Source organism: Heloderma suspectum, chromosome 11, assembly GCF_057233095.1.
Source record: "Heloderma suspectum isolate Gila_16-S chromosome 11, 16-S_ref, whole genome shotgun sequence".
NCBI lineage: Eukaryota > Metazoa > Chordata > Lepidosauria > Squamata > Helodermatidae > Heloderma > Heloderma suspectum.
Window position 1 is genome coordinate 26587096 of NC_139468.1, and position 16925 is coordinate 26604020.

At 46.5% G+C, this 16925-nt stretch overlaps 1 protein-coding gene and 1 long non-coding RNA gene across 18 annotated transcripts in view; one reads left to right on the forward strand and one right to left on the reverse strand.

Moving 5' to 3' along the window:
* The window catches only part of ZFAND6 (zinc finger AN1-type containing 6), an 81001-nt gene extending 68798 nt beyond the window's left edge, over window positions 1-12203 (reverse strand). For 3 of the 6 annotated variants that reach the window (XR_014785378.1, XM_084817272.1, XM_084817269.1), the window contains exon 1: window positions 12083-12203. The gene's annotated coding sequence lies outside the window, so the exon portion shown is untranslated. The other 3 variants (XM_084817273.1, XM_084817271.1, XM_084817270.1) reach the window with 1 other exon arrangement.
* A 231-nt stretch (window positions 12204-12434) lies between these two features.
* The window catches only part of LOC146337185 (uncharacterized), a 41428-nt gene continuing 36937 nt past the window's right edge, over window positions 12435-16925 (forward strand). For 4 of the 12 annotated variants that reach the window (XR_014785380.1, XR_014785385.1, XR_014785386.1 and 1 more), the window contains exon 1: window positions 14421-15252. This is a non-coding gene — a long non-coding RNA (uncharacterized LOC146337185). Of the gene's footprint in view, window positions 12637-14420; window positions 15253-16925 lie in introns of those variants that run through there. The other 8 variants (XR_014785389.1, XR_014785390.1, XR_014785381.1 and 5 more) reach the window with 8 other exon arrangements.

A 16925-nucleotide genomic window follows, 5' to 3' on the forward strand; every position in this document is an offset into this window, starting at 1 on the left:
TCTATCTGACTATCTGGTCTCTACCAGTCTCATAGACTTAACAATGACATATTCATTTCAGCTCCATTCATAAAGGCCATGTGGTCTTGAATCACCTTTCAGGGGCCATAAAAGCAAAGGTTTTGTATGCAAAAGGCCCCAGGTTCAATCCTCAGCATTTCCACATAGGGCTGGGAAAGATCCCTGTCTGAAACCCTGGACAGTTGTCGCCAGCCCGTGTAGGCAATGCTAAGTGACACAGACCAGTGGCCTGACCTGATCCAAGGCAGCTTCTTACGTTCCTATCCTTTCAGAAAAGGTTTGCATTGGTGTTAAGCTTGGAGTCCGATGTTCTCTTTCAGCTGCTTTCAAAAATTCTTTTACTTGGTGGCTGTACAACTCAAATGATCAAACGTGGTGAAATGAGCAGTCAGTCTGCAGCTCGAAGATCTGAGGAAAGCACGTTGGGAAGATTTTTTAAAAAGTCTATTCTTTACAACAGCTGCCAACATTGCTGGTCAGAGAAGAGAGAAAAGTAATTTCTCTCTCTTATTTGATAATTGTACGGAGGCCAAAAATATTTTTTTTCCCCAAAGCCAAGAACAAAAATGCCTTTCTGGAGGCACCTAAGGCAAGGCTGAATGGAGCTGGCAGCATGGAGTCTCATTCAAGGCCCATCATTTAGCAGAGAAGGGAGAGATCATGACCACAGGATCCTATGGAAAGGCCAACAGGAGTGTAGGCTGTGGAAAGAAAGCAATTGTGACAAGAGGGCTCTTAGGATCATGGACTGCGGTGGGAGCAAAACTGAGCTCCCAAGTATGGATCCCTCCCAGCTGTAATTAACAGCTGAAGTGCACAAAAAGACAAGCTTCAGACTAGGCAGAAGACCCCTACCCAAACATGGACAATAAAGAGATTGCAAACAAAATAATACACGCGCGCGCACTCGCACACACACAGCTTCATTATTTCTGAGCACTGAAATTTGCCCAGCAGGCAAAAGTTGCTTGGCACATTACACCCCAGCCCAATCATAACAGAAACTGGGCTTGAGGGTGATGTACAGAACAGTTAAGCTTCTCCCTGGCAACCACAGGTGCCTACCTAGCGGGTTTTGCTTCTGCTTCAGAATCTCAGATGTGCACTGAAGGTAGGCCTCAATGAAAATTAGCCGAAGTGACAAACCATGCCAGTAGTTTTATACATTTTTAGCCACCTTGGGTATTTATTTTGAAAGCCAGGGTAAATATATTCCATTTGCTCTCACTTTCCACGAGCAACTTTCTGCACAACGTGGGAAAGCCGCAGTTAACCATCGCTTCCCATTATGTCTGAACTGGAAACAATGGCTAATGGCTTTCAAATAAGCCAGGATATGATGCAATGGTTTAAGTTTGGCTTCCAAATCCTGGCTTCTTTGGAAGGCATTAAACATTGTTTCCCAGTTCAGATGCAAGGGAAAGCTAAGGTTAACTGTAGCTTCCTCACTTGCTTCCGTACTTGCGAATGGAGGAGCAAAGTGGGAGCAAAAGGGCTACATTTTATTTTATTGTATCTAAAACATTTGTATCCTGCCCTATATCATTAAGATCATTTGGGTGCACCAAACTCATGCATATACTGGCTTATTATACCAGGTTCTGATCATCTGAACACAGCCACAGTGACACTAAAAGACAGGATTATAAAGTGACCATTTATACCAGAGTCTACATAATTGAATGCGCCGTTGCCTTATAATTGGATATATGCCAGGATTGCCTATATAGGATGCAAAAATAAATAAATACAGCTGCAGCTCAGATTTTACAGCATAAGATTTACGCTGATCAGAAGAATCGCACAGTTAGTCCAACTTAAACATAGGAGTCATGCTGGATCAGACAAACAGCCTATCCAGTCTGGCATTCCGTTGCCACCATGGACAGCTAGATGCCTATGGGAAGCCCACAAGCAACACATGAGTGCAATAGCACTCTCCTATTTGAGTTCCCCAGCAACTGGCATATAGAGGCATACTGCCTCCAATAGTGGAAGCAATATATAGCCATCATGACTAGCAGTGATAGCCTTTTTACCATGAATTTGTCTTTTAAAGCCATCTAAATTGGTGGTCATCATTCTATCTTGTGGTAGCAAATCCCATAGTTTAATTATGCACTGTGTGAAGAAGTCCTGCCTTTTACGTGTCCTGACTCTCCCATCACTCAGCTTCACTGGATGACTCTGGGTTCTATTATTAGTAGAGAAGGAGAAATACATCTGTATTTGTACACTGTACATCTCCCATGTACATTGTACATCTCCACATCGCCGCATCCACTTTCTCCACACCATGATTTTTTTTTTACACCTCTATCATGCTGTTTTCACTTTTTTCTAAGCTAAAAAGCACCAAACATTGTAATCTTTCCTCACAGGGGAGTTGCTCCAGCCCCTTGATCATTTGAGTTGCCTTTTCTGCTTAGATTCAGCCTTGACCCTCAAGTTCACCTTCTGTGCTGACGATGTTTGACACCTTAACAGGACCAGGCTTCATATGCCTGACAGCAAAACTGCTAAGGACTTGGGATAGTTAGGGAGCAATCCTATGGCCCCTGGACAGAGTCTGCAGAACCATAGGATACTCTGGATTCCTGGAACCTGCCTCGGAGCACTGACCTTGGACCCAGGAATCTGCATTCCCTGCCCCCTCCCCCTTGCAGCAGGGGTGAAGAGAACTGTGCCAGCTGCTTCTCTGAGGTTGCAAAATCGACCTGAGAGAGGAGGCAAAGAGGGCTTTCCGGTGGGCAGGGAGGGGAGGGGACTGGAGAGGCTGGCTCATGCAGTATACGAGGCCTCTCAAGCCTCCTTCCCTCTCCCTCCGAGATGCCCCAGATAGATGGGCGAAAAAACCTGTGTAGCTGAAATGCAGAGCGGGAAGTGCAGTGGAGGTAATCCTCGCCTCCGCCCAACCTCCCACTCTGCACTGGATACTCATAAGCCTCCGAGTTCAGAGGCTTACAAGCATCAAAGGTGCAATCAGTAGGTCCTACTGATTGCACCTTTAACCATTCTTTCTGATGTTCCATGTTACATCCACCCCACCCCTGGAAGAACTGAATCTTAGTCTCCGTACAATGGGACATAGATCCAGCAAAATAGTGGGTGAGATACTTTCATTTATCTGTATTAGAGGTCACACTCTAAAAGACTGGATCACTACTTTTTCCAAGGTTGAGAAACCAATGTAAACAATAGCATACAAGCTATTGTATACAATCTTCTGGATAACAGGGAGGCCCTGAAGCTCAGTGGTAGAGCACATGCTCTATATGCAGAAGGTCTCAGTTGCGATCCCTGGTATTTCCAGGTGGGTCTGGGGAAAAAACCTGCCCCAAACCCTGGAGAACCACTGCCAGTCCAGCAGACATTACTGGATAGATGCAGTAATGGTACATCTCAGTATGAGACAGCTTCCTATGTTTCTAACCTCCTAAACGTTACTTTAACATTTCCACCAGTCAAGGTGCCTGTGCCTATGTGAACATCCTGATGCAGCATCTCCTTACTCATCAGAGTTTGCCTGAACCTGGAACAGTTACAGAAGGGGCAGCCCATCAAAGCCTTTCAAATTCGATCTTAAAAGAATTCAAACCATTCTGAAGCATCTCTTGGCCACCTGTGATCCTTAACAGGTGCACTAATATTGTGCTGTACACTGGGCATATGAATCAGCTGGAAGTTCAAGGAGAGTTGCAGGTCTCTTACTGAAAGAGAAGTCTTGGAGATCTTTGTATCCTTTTTGGCATGGAATATATCATCCAATGTTTAAAAGGCACTTAGGGCACAATCCTATGCATGTTTAGACAAACAAGGATGGGCAATGCTGGGAATTGTAGGCCTTTTCTCTGTCTAAACATGCATAGGATTGTACCCTTAAGATCTGTATTTCTAATTTGAGAGTCAGATACCTGCCAAGAAATGCAAACTCAACATTTCTATATATATATATATTTGTGTGTGTGGAAATTTTAGCATTAGAACAAATTAGTTTTTACAAACAAACCGGAAGACGTTGTTTAGCTACAGTATTAAATATGATAAGAAACCAAACTAGCCTTAACAAGAAAATGCAAGATTTAATTTCTGGGTTGTTTTTTGTACTTTAAAAAAGACTGAGACCACAGTGCTGGGGAAGGAGGGTTTAATCCTTCCCCACCTGCGACTTCCTTGACAAATAAAGGTAAAGGTGTCCCCAACCAGTCGTGTCCGACTCTAGGGTGCCGTACTCATCCCCGTTTCTAAGCCAAAGAGCCAGCGCTGTCTGAAGACGCTTCCGTGGTCATGTGGCTGGCATGACTGAACACCGAGGTGCACGGAACGCTGTTACCTTTCCCGCCGAGGCGGTACCTATTTATCTACTTGCAATTTCTTGCTTTCGAACTGCTAGGTTGGCAGAAGCTGGGACTGAAGACGGGAGCTCACTCCGTCACGCAGCACTCGGGTCTCGAACTGCTGTCCTGCCGACCTTCCAGTCTGCAGTTCAGTGTCTTAACCGCTAAGCCACCGTGGCCCCCTCCTTGACAAATACCCCTGCCCAAACTGCTATGTACCCCAGGAGGGAAAATATATATATATATATATATATGGGTGCCCAGACTGGAACAGCCCCCCGCCCCCCCACACACACCACTGCTATTTTTTTTTAAGTGCAAAGAGACAGAAAAGCAATAACAAATCTCTTGTTTTGTCTGCTTTGGTTTGCTAGTTTTGGTCATTTAGGAAGTGAGGCCGATAAGCAAGAACTCTGGGTCACATAGATGTGCTTGTTCCGTTCTTTGTGACAAATTTAATGGAACAGAAACATTAAAATGGCTTTTCCATTGTGCTTATATCCAATGCTATCAGATAACGTAAGAATTCAATTTCACATTTTGGATACTATCCTGCAACTTCAGAAGCTTCAAAGACAGCTGTTTCATTGATGTTTTGCCACACACACATTTAATTGATGCCCAATCAACTGACCAATTAAATGTTTTAAAAGTCAGGCAGTTGATTGATTAAAAAACCTTCAATTCTTTGGATGACAGCCATACTATTACTGTCCTGTTGACAACCAGCCATGCCACCTTTCAAATCTGTTTCAGTAGTTTATGGGGTTTTTTGTAGTTGTTTTTTAAACACAACAACCAGACTTTGCTCAAATAACATTTCCAATGGGGTAGCTTCTTTCAGTTATTTGCATAGATACATACAGTGTGTAATTCATCATCCAGCTTGTTCATGGACAATCCTGTAAGAAAGGTCTAGCAACACCCACAATCCAGGTCAAAGAGCCATCCTTGTACAAGGTGCATTTGAGCAATGTTCTGTGTGGGGTTGTTGTTTGCATGTATGCATGCAGCATCCACAGAAGTCACTGCCCCCAAAAGCCATCATGTAGACTCAGTGCTGTATGTTAGGATGAGAGTGGCCCTAATATAACTGAACCATAATTCACTTTCAAAGGCATAGCATTTTGTTTGTTGCCAGAAGTTCCATAGCAACAACGTTCCCTTGCATGGTAGCATGCTAATTTTTAGGAAAATGTAATAAAAGGAATTAATGCAGATACAAGGTTGGAACTTGTATCATAAGATCTATGAAGGATTTGTTTTTTCTACTATCAAATGGCAAAGCAAACCACTGAAAACAATAGTTCTTTTGCTGGAGAGGGGGGAGACATGACAGAGGGCCAAGAGAATGACTTTTTTTCATCCACTAAGGTAAGGTAGCAGGAACCCAAGTGACCAGCATGTAGTCCAAAAAAGCAACCTTCCGACACAGTTGACCTGGGCATATGATTGAGTGGCAATATAAAAAGAGCTATCAATAAATCAGTAAGTAAAATCTGTTCTTTTCCAAGGTGCCACAAGACACTGCTTATATTGTAGGAGACTACATAGAACTCACTAGGCAGGGGTGGGAATGCGTCACCCTCCAGATGTCAGTAGACTACAACTCTAATCAGCCCTAGCCAACATAACTAATTGTGAAGGATGACGGGAGCTGTAATCCAACATTATCTGGAGGGGTATACATTCCCCATCCCTGTACGAGGAAGTAAGTCCCATTGAGCTCAATGGAACCGGCTTCTGAGCAAACATGCTTAGGACTGCAATGCACCATGACTATCTACTCCGGAATGTGTACGTACAAACAAGGCATTATAAAGAGACAAGGTCAGCCAGAAATCTCGCTCACCCGCCCACCCCCCGATATTCCATTTTTATTTTGCAGTTTCAGATTTCTGGGTGCCTCAGTGTCTGAAAAATATTGACCAATGAGAAGGAATGTCAGGAGCAGCAATACAAGTTATCAATGAGTCAGGCGTCAACTAAGAGATACTAAGGAATAATTACAAGGCCTAGAAATACAGCTCGCCTTTTAGAAAAAGATCTGAGGTTTGATAAGTATCTACAATTCAAGAAAGGAACCAAGTTATTTAAAGGAAGTTTCTATAGCCTTTGGCCATGCTGTCTTGGAATGATGGGAATTGTAATCCAACACATCTTGAGGGCACCAGGTTGACCAAGGCTGTTCTACAGGGATGACAGAAGGATCAAGTAGACAGAGTTTTACTGTTCTACTTAAGACGTCAGAGCAGAAGTTATGAAGTCTGATTATGTACCATCCTTAAACCACAGCTGTCTCCTACCACCATAAAAGGGGAGTCGGCAAGAGTCACCACACTGACTCTTTGCAGGAAGCAAACCAACCCCAGTGCAGGGCTGTCTTCTCTGCTCTCATACCACATGGGCAAAGCTTGCAGTCAGAAACAAGTTCAGGCACAGATCGAAGTTGGGAAAAAAAGGTGGCATAGTGCACTTGTAAACTTGACATACAGTTGCCAGCCACTAGTCCTTTTGTCAACAAAGCAATAAGAACTACACATTCTATGCAACTGTCAGAAGACCACTAACGAAGAATTGCTCTCCAGGTCTGATTTTGAGACACAAATTCATGGGGGGGGGCTCAAAACAAGCCTAGCCCTTTTGCTCCCTCCCCACTTACTGCCTGTTCACCTGCCCTATCTGAGCATGCAAGCAGTGACAACAATGAGGAGATGGAGACTTTGTCTTCTGTTCTTTCCCCCAGGAATTGTGTAGCCAGGGAGAAGGCTACAGTAAAACTCTTCTCCTCAATATGCCAGATCTGAGTCTCGAGGAACTTGCAATCCAGATTTTAGAGAGACCTAGCTCTAAAGAGCAACTGACATGTATTTGCTAATACTAATGCTTCCAATCCTATTACTTACGGAACCACAAAATAATGGTCACATTTCTTTTCATACTAACTGGAATTATTCTCCAATCTTACTTCATGCAAGACTTTCAGTGAGAGGAAGGAAAAACAGTCACTTGGCTTTCTGCCTCTATCGAAAAGCACATAGAAGTTTCAGAATATGTAACGTTTGATCAGTTATTACACACACAACGGATAGGCTTGAGTGGAATCCCACGTGTGCTACTGATGTGGGTTTTCTGGAAAACTTTCAGATGCCATAGGTCAGCCTTCCCAAACCTGGTGCCCTCCAGATATTTTGGACTTCAACTCCCAACAGCACCAGCTACCATAGTAAATGGTCAGGAATGCTAGGAGTTGTGGTCCAAAACATCTGGAAGGCACCAGACTGGGGAATGCTGCCCCTAGAGAGTGATCTAATTTAGCATGCTTCATTTACTTGTATTTAGCAAACAACAACACTAAAAAAAGTATTCCATTTTATTTATTTTTTGTCCCAATATGCCACAAGTATTTAACCTGAAATATATAAGGGGAAAATTAAAGCACACAATGAGATTAAATGTTACATTATGTCCATTTTTTTACTGGAACACTTGTGAAACTTTAAAGGCAATAGCATATGCTTCCCTTACACTGTTTAGATTTAAGGGAAACAAGGTACTGAAAACTGTTGACACACTAGTACATTTTAGCAACCCAAACAACTGTGCATAATATGTTGACAATCACTCATCTAAAATTTTTAAACTGCTGATGTTGCCTAATATTGTTTTTGCAATTGGTGTCCATTCATCGATAGTAATGAACAGAAACGGAAAATTTTCCATGGAAAAATAAATCACTGGAAAACTTTCCATTTTGGAATGTCCACCCCACATCACTGACATACACACATCCCTAGCACCCCGCCTTCACATGACCCTGATCTTTTGAATTTTGCATTTTACAATCAACAAAAGAGCATCCACACATCTCAAGGATGCCATCACTGCTAGAGACAGGATGCCTCTATCAGCAAAGTTTCTTCCAGGAATCTCAGGGTACATTTGCACTGGCAGTTTACCACTGAATGTGCTCCTGACACTATAGATATCGCACCTGACTAGACGCACCTCAGTGATAGCCACCCGGACAACAAAGAGAATTCATAGCCAAGGACAAAAGCTCACTATTCTAATACGACTAAAAGTGTAACGCAGACCCAGTATGACACATGAAGGACATTATGAAGGATGTAAAGGCTACAACCTTAAGCACACTTACCTAGAAGCCAATCCTGTCAAGATCGATGTAAACATGTTTAGGAGTGGAGTATAAACGTCCCAAGCCCCAAATCAGCTAACAGCAACAATAAACACAACAAACAGGGACCACAGCAGGACTTTAAGAGGTTGTGTGTTTGCCAAGCTAGATCAAATCCCTACAGCTGTCATGAAAGCACACCCACCATGGTCACTGCTAACTGGCCTACTATTTGTTTCCTGAATATTCAGTCACCTGATTGACTCATAACCCCCTAGGGCAAGGGTAGCTGGTGAAGACACAACAGCTGTATGAGGTTGACAACAACAGCTGTATAAGGTTAAACTCACTTCCGTCAGCATGTTTATTTGTTGGGGGGGGTGAGCTTTGCACATCACCACTCATCATCTTCCCCCTTCCCACACCACACATACCAACTGTCACCCATTGGGGAAAACCCTCCCACAACTTGCAACCTGCTACTCCCTCAGTGGAGGCAGGAGTTGCCACATTCTGCTTCTCCCACAGCCCTGTTAAGCCTCTCACATCCCATTACATCTCTAAGGTTCCTCCACTCCAGGTCTCTAGTGGTTCCATTGGTGTGGGGATAAATCCCATCCCCCATTTCTCCTGCCCTCCCACCTACCCAGTACAACCTCACAGGGGTATGCAATGAGAACCCTTTATGCCCCCAGAGGACTAGATGAAGTGCGGTCTTCATCTCACATCCCCAAGAGGAAGAAGCCCAATATTCCATTCTCCTTGCAACTTTTCCTTCTGTTTATATTTCCTCATCCCAAAGGTTCAGAGGAGCTCTCTGCTTCCTTGACCCTGAGGAGCTATTGGGTGGAACCCTATTCTTCATTTCTCTTCCGATTTCATATTTCATTCACCACCTCCCCACAAGTCTCGTTCCTCAGTTCCTTAAATTGGAGCTTCCTCCAGGACAGCCAAGGGCGCCCTCATTGAAATGTGACAACAGATATAAGCTTCTCCTTCTTCCCCTTCAATCCCACCTCATTCTTTCCTTGTACTCTAACCTACAGAACGTCAAGGGTGAAAGGTGTCACCCCACCAAAGAGTGGGTGCACACTATATGCAGGGACAGGAAACCTGGTGCCCTCCATGAGTTTTGATCACAACTTCTATAAGCCCCTGCCAGCATGGCAAGGGTCATGATTATGGGAGTTGTAGTCCAAAACATCTGGAGGGCACCCACTCCACTTCCTTAAGATTGGTGTGCTGTCTGAACTCCTGGGCTACAGAAGACTGGAATCAAATTCCTACTTGGACTTGAAGCTCACTGGATGATCTTGAGATCACATGAGATGGATTATCTTCCATCTCTCAGGCTAACCTTCCCCACAGGATTGTTGTGAAAATTAAAAACAAACAAGGAACAACTCCCCCTGAAGGAAGGACAGGCACAAATAATATATAGGCCATTGCCCCGTTTGTAAACACCTCTCCCCGCCACACACTGTGAGGATCCCCTACTTTTCCTTTCATGGTATTTAAATCATTCTAGGAGGAGAAAGATATGGTGTTCCTCATGTGACCCCCCTTTTTTCCTCTGATCTTCCCCATGGATAAGACCCTCTGAGAATGGTATGTGGGGCTGAAATTCCCCTGAGCACAGGTTTATGAAGAACAGTCTTTCGTGGCCTACTTTTTTATTTACTAGAATACATTTGTTCCACTAATGTGTTTTAAGTTTAGAAAGCAAGAGCACACTCTCAAAATCTCCTATGAAATAAAGTATATAACTAACCTGTTTGGTTGCCCTAACTTTGCACTCTCACTACAAGTGCCTTGCAGGATCAGACCAAGGCTCACATACCCTAGCCTTCTTTGCAAGGAATTGCAGCAACCAGCAGGAGTGAAGTCATAAGAATAAATAAGTAGCCCATCAGAAACTGTTCAGTGCTCCATCTTCTACCTAATCCTTGCCCTCATGTCTCTTAGTGAAGTTGCTCTATCTGATTTCCCCAAAGTTGCACCTTCCAGATGTGTTGGGATTCCCCCCACCTCCAGGATCCTCTGAAGGTGAGGAGTAACCCCTGCCCCCCAAAAAAACTTTTTAAGTCCAGGTGGGCAACTTGTGGTCCTCCAGATGTTTGGGCTACAACTCCCATCAGCCCTAGCCTGCATAGCCAATTATGAGGGATCATGGGAGTTGTAGGCCAAAACATCAGGAGGGCTACAAGTTGCCTACCCCTGCTTTAAGTAAAGGCTTCCCATGTAATCCTCTACCTCTCCTTCCCTGGTGGTGGTAGTGGTGGTGGTGGGGAGATGACAACACTCCCCAAGAAGCTTTTTCCTGCCCCCTCCCCCAAATGCAAGGTCCTCTGAAGGGGGAGGGAAGGGTAGCCCTCCCTAGAATCTTTAACATCTTCCTAAATCCCCCCCCCCCCGCCGCTCCTCTTGTCCACCTTAAAGAGGGGAAAGAGAAAAAAAGATGCACAGCCCTTAAGGCAGAAATCCTATATACACTTACCTAGAAGTATGTATAGGATATATGGTCTATTTTGAGTAGACCATATATAGGGTTGGACTGTTTGCAGTTTCCCCTACCCTTCCTTTTCTGGTGGGGGTGCCATGTGAGCAAGAGGAGGCATGCCCCATCTTCCTTTTTCTTACCCCTCCCTCCTTTGAGCCCTGGAGGAAAGAGACCCCACCCCCCAAAGAGCCTTAATGTGTGGAAACTCCCCTGCCTTGCCTAGAAAGGGGGGGGGGAGGGAAGAAGCATTCCCATATTCCTTTTTCTCCCCCCACCCCAGTAAACTCCTTCGGAGGCCTGGGGGAGGCAGACCCCACCCAAGCCCCTTAATGTATGGAGGCTCCCCTGCTTTTCCTTTTCTGGTGTGGGGGATATGTGAGGAAGAGGGAGCACTCCCCGTATCCCCTTTTCTCCCCCCACCCCAGGTAAACTCCTTTGAGGCCTGGGGGAGGCAGACCCCCACCCAAGCCCCTTAATGTATGGAGGCTCCCCTGCTTTTCCTTTTCTGGTGTGGGGGATATGTGAGGAAGAGGGAGCACTCCCCGTATCCCCTTTTCTCCCCCCACCCCAGGTAAACTCCTTTGAGGCCTGGGGGAGGCAGACCCCCACCCAAGCCCCTTAATGTATGGAGGCTCCCCTGCTTTTCCTTTTCTGGCATGTGAGGAAGGGGAAGCACTCCCCATATTCCCCAAAGTAAACTCCTTTGAAGCTTGGGGGGGGGGAAGAGAACACCCCCCCCCCGCAAGACCCTTAATGTATGGAAACTCCCCTGCCTTGCCTTTTCTGGCCCGGGGGGGGGGGAGAGGAGGCACTCCCCATATTCCTTTTTCTTACCCGCCCCCCAGGTAAACTCCTTTGAGGCCTGGGGGAGAGTGAAAAAAGCTCCCCCCCCCGAGCATTAATGTGTGGGGACTCCCCTGTCTTTCGTTTCCTGGTGTGTGTATGGGGGGGGGGAGGGCGTCACTCCTCGTGTCCCTTCCGGGATGGGGGGTGAGAAGAACAGGGGGAGCCTCTCTCCCCTCGCGGGGCGGGGGGGGCACGACAGCCAGGGGGGGCGCTCCCGGGCCACCCCGCGCGCGCTCTCACCTGACGCCGCTGCGGGGAGGGGGCGCTGTGGGAGGGGGGGTCTCGCGCCGCCGCTTCGCTCCGCGCTTCTCGGAGTCTCCGCTAAACTTTCCCCCTCCTCCCTCTTTCCCTTCCTCCCTTCGCAGCCCCGCCCCGTCCCGTCCGAAAGAACCGACGCGGGCGGGCGCTGATTGGCGGAAGCCGCGCGGGAGGGCGGAAAGAAAAGCGGGCGGGGGGGGGGAAGCTCGCCGAGAGAGAATAGGGGAAGGTGGCGCTGTTGCCTCCGCCGCCTCTTCCTGCCTTCCTTCTTTCTGTCTATTCTAACCACTAGCGAAGGTTATTGGGGACGGCGAGCGACGTGAACCAAAAAAAACAGAGAGGGAGGGAGGATTGTTTTAAAGGGGTAGCTGCAGCTCCGGGAAGGCGGGAGGGCGTGTTTTTATATCGCTGTATGCGAAAGGGTAAACAGGATACAGTGGTAAGTGGGAAGAAAACAGCGCTGCTCCTACTTAATTAACCTTTGGCGCAGGTTAATACGCGCCGGTTATTTCCCTTCTATTATCTGTGGCCATCAGGTAATAGGGCATCATGGGACAATAAGAAAACATTTCTGGGTGTGCTCAGGACCCTTCAGTTCACTGTCTGAACGACAACCCTGTTAGGTAGGGCGGGAGGATTTAGACCCAGATTACAGATGGGGGGGTTAGACCCAGATTGCAGAGGGGGGGCAGAGGAAGAATGGCTCAGAGGCATAGTGTCCATAAGCTAGAACAACAGCCCTGTTAGGTAGGGCAGGGGGGTTTAGACCCAGATTGCAGATGGGGGGGGCAGAGGAAGAATGGCTCAGAGGCATAGTGTCCATAAGCTAGAACAACAGCCCTGTTAGGTAGGGCAGGGGGGTTTAGACCCAGATTGCAGATGGGAGGCGGGCAGAGGAAGAATGGCTCAGAAGCATTGTCTCCGTAAGCTAGAACAACAACCCTGTTAGGTAGGGCAGGGGGGTTTAGACCCAGATTGCAGATGGGGGGGGTTTAGACCCAGATTGCAGAGGGGGGGCAGAGGAAGAATGGCTCAGAGGCATAGTGTCCATAAGCTAGAACAACAGCCCTGTTAGGTAGGGCAGGGGGGTTTAGACCCAGATTGCAGATGGGGGTGGGGCAGAGGAAGAATGGCTCAGAGGCATAGTGTCCATAAGCTAGAACAACAGCCCTGTTAGGTAGGGCGGGAGGGTTTAGACCCAGATTGCAGATGGGAGGCGGGCAGAGGAAGAATGGCTCAGAAGCATTGTCTCTGTAAGCTAGAACAACAACCCTGTTAGGTAGGGCAGGGGGGTTTAGACCCAGATTACAGATGGGGGGGTTAGACCCAGATTGCAGAGGGGGGGGCAGAGGAAGAATGGCTCAGAGGCATAGTGTCCATAAGCTAGAACAACAGCCCTGTTAGGTAGGGCAGGGGGGTTTAGACCCAGATTGCAGATGGGGGGGGCAGAGGAAGAATGGCTCAGAGGCATAGTGTCCATAAGCTAGAACAACAGCCCTGTTAGGTAGGGCAGGGGGGTTTAGACCCAGATTGCAGATGGGGGGGGGGCAGAGGAAGAATGGCTCAGAGGCATAGTGTCCATAAGCTAGAACAACAGCCCTGTTAGGTAGGGCAGGGGGGTTTAGACCCAGATTGCAGATGGGAGGCGGGCAGAGGAAGAATGGCTCAGAAGCATTGTCTCCGTAAGCTAGAACAACAACCCTGTTAGGTAGGGCAGGGGGGTTTAGACCCAGATTGCAGATGGGGGGGGTTTAGACCCAGATTGCAGAGGGGGGGCAGAGGAAGAATGGCTCAGAGGCATAGTGTCCATAAGCTAGAACAACAGCCCTGTTAGGTAGGGCAGGGGGGTTTAGACCCAGATTGCAGATGGGGGTGGGGCAGAGGAAGAATGGCTCAGAGGCATAGTGTCCATAAGCTAGAACAACAGCCCTGTTAGGTAGGGCGGGAGGGTTTAGACCCAGATTGCAGATGGGAGGCGGGCAGAGGAAGAATGGCTCAGAAGCATTGTCTCTGTAAGCTAGAACAACAACCCTGTTAGGTAGGGCAGGGGGGTTTAGACCCAGATTGCAGATGGGGGGGGTTTAGACCCAGATTGCAGAGGGGGGGCAGAGGAAGAATGGCTCAGAGGCATAGTGTCCATAAGCTAGAACAACAGCCCTGTTAGGTAGGGCAGGGGGGTTTAGACCCAGATTGCAGATGGGGGTGGGGCAGAGGAAGAATGGCTCAGAGGCATAGTGTCCATAAGCTAGAACAACAGCCCTGTTAGGTAGGGCGGGAGGGTTTAGACCCAGATTGCAGATGGGAGGCGGGCAGAGGAAGAATGGCTCAGAGGCATAGTGTCCATAAGCTAGAACAACAGCCCTGTTAGGTAGGGCAGGGGGGTTTAGACCCAGATTGCAGATGGGGGTGGGGCAGAGGAAGAATGGCTCAGAGGCATAGTGTCCATAAGCTAGAACAACAGCCCTGTTAGGTAGGGCAGGGGGGTTTAGACCCAGATTGCAGATGGGGGTGGGGCAGAGGAAGAATGGCTCAGAGGCATAGTGTCCATAAGCTAGAACAACAGCCCTGTTAGGTAGGGCGGGAGGGTTTAGACCCAGATTGCAGATGGGAGGCGGGCAGAGGAAGAATGGCTCAGAGGCATTGTCTCTGTAAGCCTGAATGACAACCCTGTTAGATAGGGTGGGAGGGTTTAGACCCAGATTGCAGATGGGAGGGTGGGGGAAAGAGTGGCTTGCCATGTTCAGCCCAATCCCTATTTATACATGTATACTCCAAATTCCCAATTGATTCTCATGTTCTGCACAGGAGTGCAGCCTCCCTGATACAACTAGTTCTCCTACTACTGATGATTTCCGCTGTGGAACACGTTATCTATGGTTTTCGGTCATTTCAACATCCTGTGGCAGTATGTTCCATAGGTAATTTGGGGTTCAGCATGGGGGGAAAGTCTTCTCACTGCCCCACTCTTGTGAAGTCTGATCCTTTTCTTCTTTTTTTTCTCCCGGAACCAGGGCTGGGTCCTGGAGTATGTGAAGAAGAAATGTGTCTCTGAGTATGTGCAGAGTGCCTTCTTCCCCTATTCAGAATTGTTTTTCCTCATAGACTCTCTATACGTTTATCTGCTGTGTGATAGGCAGGCAGCCATTTAACAGGTGAGGCTTTTCCTTTCACTTAATTCCATGCTGGAGAAAAGTAAATTTTTTGCCTGCTGTGGAGCTGTTAAAAGCACAGGAGCCTACCAGCATGGTGGGGAAGTGAGGAGTTCTCCATCCTAGTCTACACTCCACAGATTTCAGAACTGGACAGATAGAATGGTTTTCCAAGATGGCGTGTGGCCAGCCAGATGTCTCCCTTTTTAGAAAGAAAGGGGATAATTGTGATGTTGCAGCAAAAACAATGAAGAGTCCTATGGCACCTTAAAGACTATCAATATTATTATGGCGTAAGCTTTCATGGACTACAGTCCACTTCATCAGATGCATGAAGTGTTATCCTGAGTTACAGTAAGTAGACACACAGTTAGGAGGGGAGATCATAAACACTGAGGTCGGAGAGAAACGAAGTGCAGAAATTCCAGGCATTGGTAATCATGTTGTTATCAGTGGCCATTCACAAAACAGCTATTGCTGATAACACAATCTCCCCCCACCCTACCCCTGTGTATATTACATGCCTGTAACTCAGGATAACACTTCATACTTCTCATGAAATGCATTTAGTCACAGACTGTAGTCCAAGGTTATGCCATAATAAAATTGGCAGTGTTTAAGGTACCATAATACTCTTAGTTGTTTTAAAAACTAAGCATTGGAAGACAGGGCTCCTGCCAACCACATAATTAAAGAAACATTAATCATTCATCACATGAGTTTTAACTGATTCATCAATGAATGAATTGATTTAAACTGCATACCTTTACATAGGAGTAAAAACACTTTGTCCTGGAGGGGAGAAAAACAAACTTCATTTTTAGGTCATGCATGTACTTGCAGCTACAGGCATTGAAAAGAGGCCTGCTGTGTATGAGAGTAGTAGGAAGGCCTTGTTGAACATAGCACCTACATCAGTTTTTGTAACTATTTTTTTTATTAAAGATAGCTTATTTAATAATAATAATAATAATAATAATAATACATTTATTTCTCAGTGAATGAGATACACCTTCTTGAATCCAACAAAAGGGTTTTAATTGGCTACAGCTGCAATTCTATACCCATTTACCTGGGAGTAAGCCCTGTTGAACTCAATAGGACTTACTTTTTAGCAGACTTGTATAGGATTGCTCTGTAATTGTCTAACCTCGCAATCCTGTACAGGTCTACTCAAAGTAAACCCCCATGTATGTAAGTATAGGATTACAGCCTCCAAGTTGCTGCCCTAATAGGAAGCAGTAATGGCCTACATAGTCATTTATGCAAAAATAAAAATAGATCATGCTGCCTGACCAGGCTGATGATTTCCTGGCTGAGTTTATTGCTCATTAGAACGAACATGATTAGGTATTTTATTTTTTTCACTTCTAAACCGCCCAATACCCAAAGCTGTCTGGGCAGTTCACAGAAATTAAAACCACGAAGCACAGCATAAAACAATATAAAATATGAAAGGATTTAAAATACAGATTTAAAACACCAAAGCTAAAACACTAGGAAGCTGAAATGTTGGGAGAATAGAAAGGTCTTCACCTGGCGCCAGAAGGAGTACAATGTAGGTGCAGGTGACCCTTTCTATGGAGCTCATTGCACAGCCAGGGTGCCACAGCAGAAAAGGCCCTCTTCCTGGTAGCCACCCACCTCACTTCCTTTGGCAGGGGATCACGGATTAT